Raw genomic sequence first — 7,303 nt, 5'->3', positions numbered from 1 at the left:
GTTTATAGGACATTAAACCCAAAAAACTCCTACTTGGACTAGAAACTCTAGTGGGGTACAGGAAGTTAGGTGTGAGAGATAATATACATAAAGACAATAAACTAGGGCATCAACGTATGACCAGGAGTTTACATCTTATCCCGTATTGCTCCAAAATTAGTTACTACGGAGGCTATGAGAGCAAAGAGTTTTGTTCAGGGTTTGAAGAACAGTATACGAAGTATTGTGTGAGCCTTCAAACCGACCACTCATGCTGAAGCACTTTGCTTGGCGGCTGAAATGGACTCTCAGACAGAGGACGAGCACTCACGGGCATTTGGTGTAGGAACTTCAACGGGTTAAAAGAGGATGCAAATCCAAAGGCTTTCAAGCCTCATCCCTAGCAGAAGAGTCAAAGCTCAGTCAGACCATTTTGACACTTTAAGAAACAGGCCACTAAGTCGGGTATGGTAGAAAGAAGTCGGCTAGTGTGTAACTCTTGTGGAAGACATCACTGGGAACGATTTTCGGCTGGCTCCGGGATCTATTTTCATTGCAAGCAGGAGGGGCACTCAATTGATAAATGTCCTAATAGAAACACATCAGGCTATGAGAACCAGTCTGTAGGCCATGAATAGAGGAATTCGAGCGGACCTTAGCAACAGTAAGATCGTGTTTATTCAACCACCCGTCAGATACCGAGAAGTCAGGCACCTTGATGATAGGTATGCTCCCAATCTTGGGACACTATGTGTTGGTATTGTTTGATTATGGATCATCTCATTCATTCATATCGTCAATATTGGTTGAGCATGCCATGTTAAAGTTAGAGTCGTTGCGCTATGTATTATCAGTATCTACTCCGTCTGAAGAAATTATGTTAGCCAAAGAAAAGATAAAAGCATGTCAGATTGAAGTAGGGAATCATACACTAGATGTGACTTTAATAGTCTTAGACATGCGTGAAGGAACTCGTTTTACAGAGATTCTTAAGCGGAAGTGGATCGTTCAAATTCCATTTCGGTTGAAAAACTAAATTTACAGTAAACGTACAGTATATGCATCCATAAACAAATTACAACATGCTTTTTTATAAAGAAATAGAGTTCAAGAGATATTGCTTTTGAAGAACTTTTCTTTTTGTAAATCCCTCAAACGGTCACAAACTCGAACACAGCAACCCTTGAACACTTTCTTCAAAAACTTCACGAACCAAAACAGACACTACCACAGGGAGCCTTCAATATACTCAAGGTGAGAGTTTAGGAGTGGTGGGCTCTGACTATTTTTGTTTGGACGGTTTGTTTGAGTTTGGAGGAGGAGGAAGATTGAGAACACAAAACATTTATGTTCTTCAATTGTACAGTAAGAAAATTAGTCGTATATTGTTGTCTCATAGGAAGAAAAGAAAACTCTTTTCTTTTATTCCATTTTCCACAAAAACCAATTAACCATCCACTACGGTGGTTGGAGAGAAATTAGGAATAATTATCCAAAATAATAAAATTAATATAAATAAATATGATAACTAACTTATCATATCTTAATTATATTAAACTATATATTATATTAAATATAACACATAACCTATAGTTTTAATATTGTATCATATACAATATAAACTATAGTTCATTTTCTCTATTTATGGCATTTAATATAAATCATATTTATATTAAATGTAACAACTATGAATCACATTCATAAAAAATATATTTGAATCTCATTCAAATATATTTTCTCATTCAAATATTTATTTCCTCCAAATAAACTAAAATGTGTCAAATACATTATAACAATTATATCATAAATAATTGAATCAATATAATTAAATTCCCTCTTATTAATTTGAATAATTCAAATTAACCCAAAAACCGATTCTTAACTAAGTTCTTTTGAGCTACCAAGGGGACTTTACGGACCTATAGCTTGAAGCTCCAACGGTACGTGAATAATTAATTAAACTCTTTAATTACATTATCCACCATCCGTTAACTGTCAGGCACTCCATTAAAGATTGACAATTGCACTCTTTGCACTACAAATATATTTCTATGTCCATTAGATATAACCAATCAATAGTATGATAACCCTTCACAAGTTGCTCGTAAGTACAACTAGGCCAAATTACTATTTTGTCGTGTAGTTACATCTAACTCCTTAAGTACCAGTGATCCCTCTAACGAACAATAGATCATAGTCCTACTATGACTAAACCCCTCTCGAGCCAGGAGAGCGTGTGGTGCCACATTGTTCAAGACCCGAAATCAGCTCTTAAGAGAGTAATTTATCTATTTACCCCTGCTTCGAGGAAGGAGTGAATTCCATCTTGTGCAGCTGTGTTCCCAGCTCCCCAATTAGACGAATCCCCAAAATGATAGGCTTGTTGAGTCGGCAATCTGGCCACTCTCACTCATACAAATCAAAGGACCACCCTCATAAACAGGATTTCACAACTCACTCAGGATTCAGGTTATGTTACCTATGGTCATCCTAGTGAAATGAAAGTCTCCATTATTAATGGTTTTATATAATGAGACTAAACATTTCATGGTCTGGTCTTATACAAACTTCTTTGTATAGAATATCCCCGCTCGCATGTCTAAGACATGAATGATCAGGATTATATCATTTGTAGCACTTTACAACAATTGCAACACCGACAAAGCGGGCCATACTCATAGTGTTACTAGGATAAGGTACCCAACCTTATCCATATTCTACAAATCATTTAGTTTATCACTTAAACATGATCCACCTGTATGTATCCACATACATGTTTAAGTTACATTGAAAACCTTGAATATTAGTTTATTGGTTTGTGGCTAATGCAACTAAAGTATCACATATTTTATAGACAAAGTGAATAAAAATATCATATATTGTTAATCACATAAAAGTTTATTCATACAAGGTTTACAGACTATAAGACCCTACAAGATTTAGGGCATCAACCCCAATAATGAGTGATTTGGATGTGATTTTAGGCATTGATTGGCCAGCTTCTAATCATGGCAGTATAGACTGCTCCCGCAAGGAGGTGATTTTCGACCCTCCTGCAGAAGCCAGCTTTAAGTTTAAAAATGTTGGGACCGTGTTCCTGCCAAAAGTAATTTCAGCTATGAAAGCCAATAGGTTGCTTAACCAAGGTACCTGGAGTATCTTGGCTAGTGTTGTTGACAATAGAGAGGTTGAGATTTCCTTGACTTCAGTGCCAGTAGTAAGAGATTACCCAGATGTTTTTCTAGAGAATCTCCCAGGTTTACCACTATTCGAAAGCTAAATAGATGTCATTAATTCTACCTACTCGAAACAAACAAAATTTATAAAGCTCAAACAACAACTAAAACTAACTTATAGTTAAAGCGGAAGTAAGAGGTCAATCCTCAGGGAAGGCTTGATTCTAATCTTTTCTTAAACTAACTTTCACTATAAAAGCGATAAAATGGAAGGTTTTGATGGAACTAGAAACATACTAAAAATCAAGAGACAAAGGATAAATGTAAACAAGTATAGATCAATCTTGCTCCTAATTCAAGTTAGACGTTCAATGCAATTCCTATCATCGAATTCTACAAATTAAATTCACAATCGAATGATGCTCGCAACTACTTACTTAACTCAATCAAGCTAGCCTCTACAAAGGCGGACAATTAGCAATAACTTAGTCAAGAGAGCGTCCTAAACATTGATTAAGGTTGGATAGGCTTAACCCTAATCAACCTACATATTTCAACCTCTATTGGATTCGATAGCAGCCATATAGAATAGAAAACACGCGCATTAAGTTCTAGGATTCAATTGCACCGATTAATTGTCAAGATTACTCAATTAACCAAAATTTCTCCAAATCTAGTAATTAATGCATCCTAGGAGTAGCCGTCAAACACACAATTACTATTGCTTCTTGTAGATCTTGGCTAGATATTTAATCGAACACATTGAAAGCAACGCATTCAATCATGATTGTGACAAAACCAAGCATCTAGGCTATATATGTTCAAGATATAGATCTGTTTCAAGAACTTAAAAAAAAATAATAGATTCAAGAATGCTCAATTCAAATTGCAAATGATAAATGAAAAGAGAAAACACAAAAGAATTACAAGAACCCTTGAAACTAGAAACAAGATTCAATAACTACTTCACAAACTCATATACAAATTCATGTAGAATTGCAAAAATGTTGCTTACAATCCAAAAAGGAACTCAAAATCTAACCTAAATGGGAAACAAAATTACTAAAGAGACGAAATGATACAGAGAGAAATCCCGGCCTTCATGAGAATTGTGCTTCTTTTTTTGCAAAAATGAAAGAAAAAGCATTTATATTCGTAGGGTAGTGTCGTGACGTTGAGGCTAGCATTGCAACGCTAAATCTAAAAAAGCCAAGAAGCATTGGGCTTGAGTCATGACACTGCGCTGACGCTCGGTTACGCAAGGCATGCACACATATAAAAATATTACAATATTTCATTACATAATTTTGATTTTCTCTTTTTATATTATATTTATTTTCTATTCATATTGAAATTTCTTATATTTATTTTATATTTATATAATATAATTTTATATTTATATAATATACTNATATTGAAATTTCTTATATTTATTTTATATTTATATAATATAATTTTATATTTATATAATATACTGGCGGCAATTGCAATGGCTTCTTTATTTCTTCATGTTCAAAAAAACAAGATTTTAGCTCACGTAAAAGTACGCGTAGAATACCAAAGGGTTCATTGATCATGGCTTAACAGAAGAACTTTCAACAATCCCATCAAACCCCGAAGCGTTGGCTACCCTGTTTTGCAGCAGATGGATGCTTTCTATCTTCAAGCGTTGCTCGACGCTTCTAGGAGGGTCGTGAAGCTAGGTCTGATGGCATTTTTGTAATTACTCCAATTCTCTTCAACTTTGTTGACTTCTTGGTTATTTTTTTTATCCTTTTTAGCCCAATTTCTTGAAATGACTTCTAATCACTTCCAGAATTGTTTTACCTACAAAATGTACATTAAAAGCAAACAAACAAAACAAAATTTGAGGGAATTAACGTAGAAAATATATCTCTATTAAAGACCTATCAAAACGCCCACAACTCAACTCTTGGTCGTCCCCGAGCAAGTCAAAACTAGAAATATGTATATAGTCAATCAAAACATGAACATTCATTGTGCATTCATTCAGAAAAGTCATTCAAAATGTGTATATATTCATTTTGTTTACACAAAAATTCGATTCATATCTCTCTTTTCAACAAACAAGCAAGTAAATGATACAAATGAGCATTTAAACTTTTAAAAAATTTCTAACAAAGAGTTGAAACCTATTTTTGAAAAAAAAAATGTATTTTTATTGTAAAGTCATAAAAGAAAGGACCACTCAGTTTTAGTTTATTTAAAGGCTAAAACTAGTAGAAAGGTGATATCCAACTCTCAATTTCTTTTCACCCTACACTGGCTCAGTTGTCGGTCTAAGATTTACCAAATTTGCAAAAAAGGGAGACAATTCTAGGACAAGGGTGCCTTTTTAAACTTAGGCACACAAAATGTAATTGACATTTCTTTTACCTAAAGGGATAGTTTTCACACTCACACCGTAGGAAACCTATCACTCTTTTCTCGCGGTCCCTAACTGAACACGATAGAGGTAGCTCTTTTCACCTCTATCCATGCACACACACACACACATGTTAGTGAAGGTTATGTTAATTTGGCAAGCTTGCTTTATTTTTATTTTATATGCTAGTAACTTTTCTTCTTCTTTTTTGAAAAAACACTAGGCCCTTTTTTATCCTCTTTGTCTAGACTTGCCTCTAAAACAAGATGGTTGTTCTTAAACCAAAATTTGTCCTATCGGGGTGACAAAGAAAATTAAGTAGATATGACATTTCGAAGAGTTTTAAGATTCTAAATAAATCTAAAAGACTAAATATACGATTTTTTATGAAGTTACAAGGAAAAGAAAGTTTCTTTTGAAAATTCGAGTTTAAAAATTTTGTCAGAAAAGATTTTTAAAAGTCTAAAATTTTATTTGTATCATTAATTGAAAGAATGTGTCATCAAAGTTTCATGGATAAGAATTAAGAGATTGTGTAAAACAAATGATGCATAACAAACAAAGTGAATGAGATTCTTGAATGAATGAACAGACATTGAATCAATCACGCATTAAAGCAAAAAATGAGTCTTTTTTTTTTAATGTCAACATCATGATATTGTTTTTCAAAGAATAAAAGATATGTCGTCGAAATGTGTAAGAGCTTCATCAAGATGTATCTAATCAAGATCACAAAATCCAAATAACCCAAGCTCAGGCCAAACATGCATTTGTACATCATAGAGCAAAAATTTGTAAGGCCCATTTTTATACAACCCTAATCAAATGTAAAGAACATGCAATGTTCCCCACCCCCAACTTAAACATTTTCTTCAATGTTTTTAAGCGTAGATATGAGCGAGAAGATAAAAAGAAGGGAACAGAAAACTCCCCTGGTTTCGTGCAATGGGTGGTGGTAGAATTTTTTTCTTCCTGCATCAAAATTTTGCTTTTCTTTCATTAAAAAAAAAAAAAAAAAAGAAAGGAAAAGAAAAAAGAAAGGAAAAACTACAAGAAAAAAGAAAGATGGTCTAATAATTTTCTATTCCTATAAAGCAAATAAAGGAAGGCAAGAAAAATGAAAAATGAAAAATAGGGAAAAGATGAAGGAATATATCGAAAAAATATATTGTCGATGTCAGTTCGAGTCAGATGAGTCAAGCTCTCTCTGAACATCGTACTAAAAACCGATGCTAGCGTAGTAGAGACGGTCTCGTTCGTACATAAAGTCGACAATCCTTTGCATATGCCTAACAAGGAGATTAGTCTCGCGGTTCACCTTTAAGGCTTCAGTAACTATCCTAAAGGCTTGCTTACCTAATGTATCTCCACTCTTGGGTTGCTCATGGGGTTGATCTGGAAGTTCTACCCTAAGTGGTTCCTCTATAAAGTGTTCTTCTTCCTTTCCTAGCTCTTTTTTTTCTTGTTCGTGGAGTTCCTCAACTCCACAACCTTGGAAGGCTGAGATAGATGTTTTAGAAATTGGAGCTTTACCCCACATACGCTCCTCATTCTGGGTATTTCTACCCCGGACCTTTGACTCAACAAACTTATAAGACTAGGGTGTCCTAGGCTGCCCGTAGTAGAGCAACATGCACATCGTCTGATGGAAGCATGAATAACCCTCCCTACATTTGTGGACATACCTTAAATGAGACAATAAAGGAGTTTAGCTATATGTCTTGTCACGTCGGTCAGTCTGAGTACAAACAATAATCTGGAA

Source organism: Benincasa hispida, chromosome 7, assembly GCF_009727055.1.
Source record: "Benincasa hispida cultivar B227 chromosome 7, ASM972705v1, whole genome shotgun sequence".
Lineage (NCBI taxonomy): Eukaryota > Viridiplantae > Streptophyta > Magnoliopsida > Cucurbitales > Cucurbitaceae > Benincasa > Benincasa hispida.
This window is presented reverse-complemented; position numbering follows the sequence as displayed.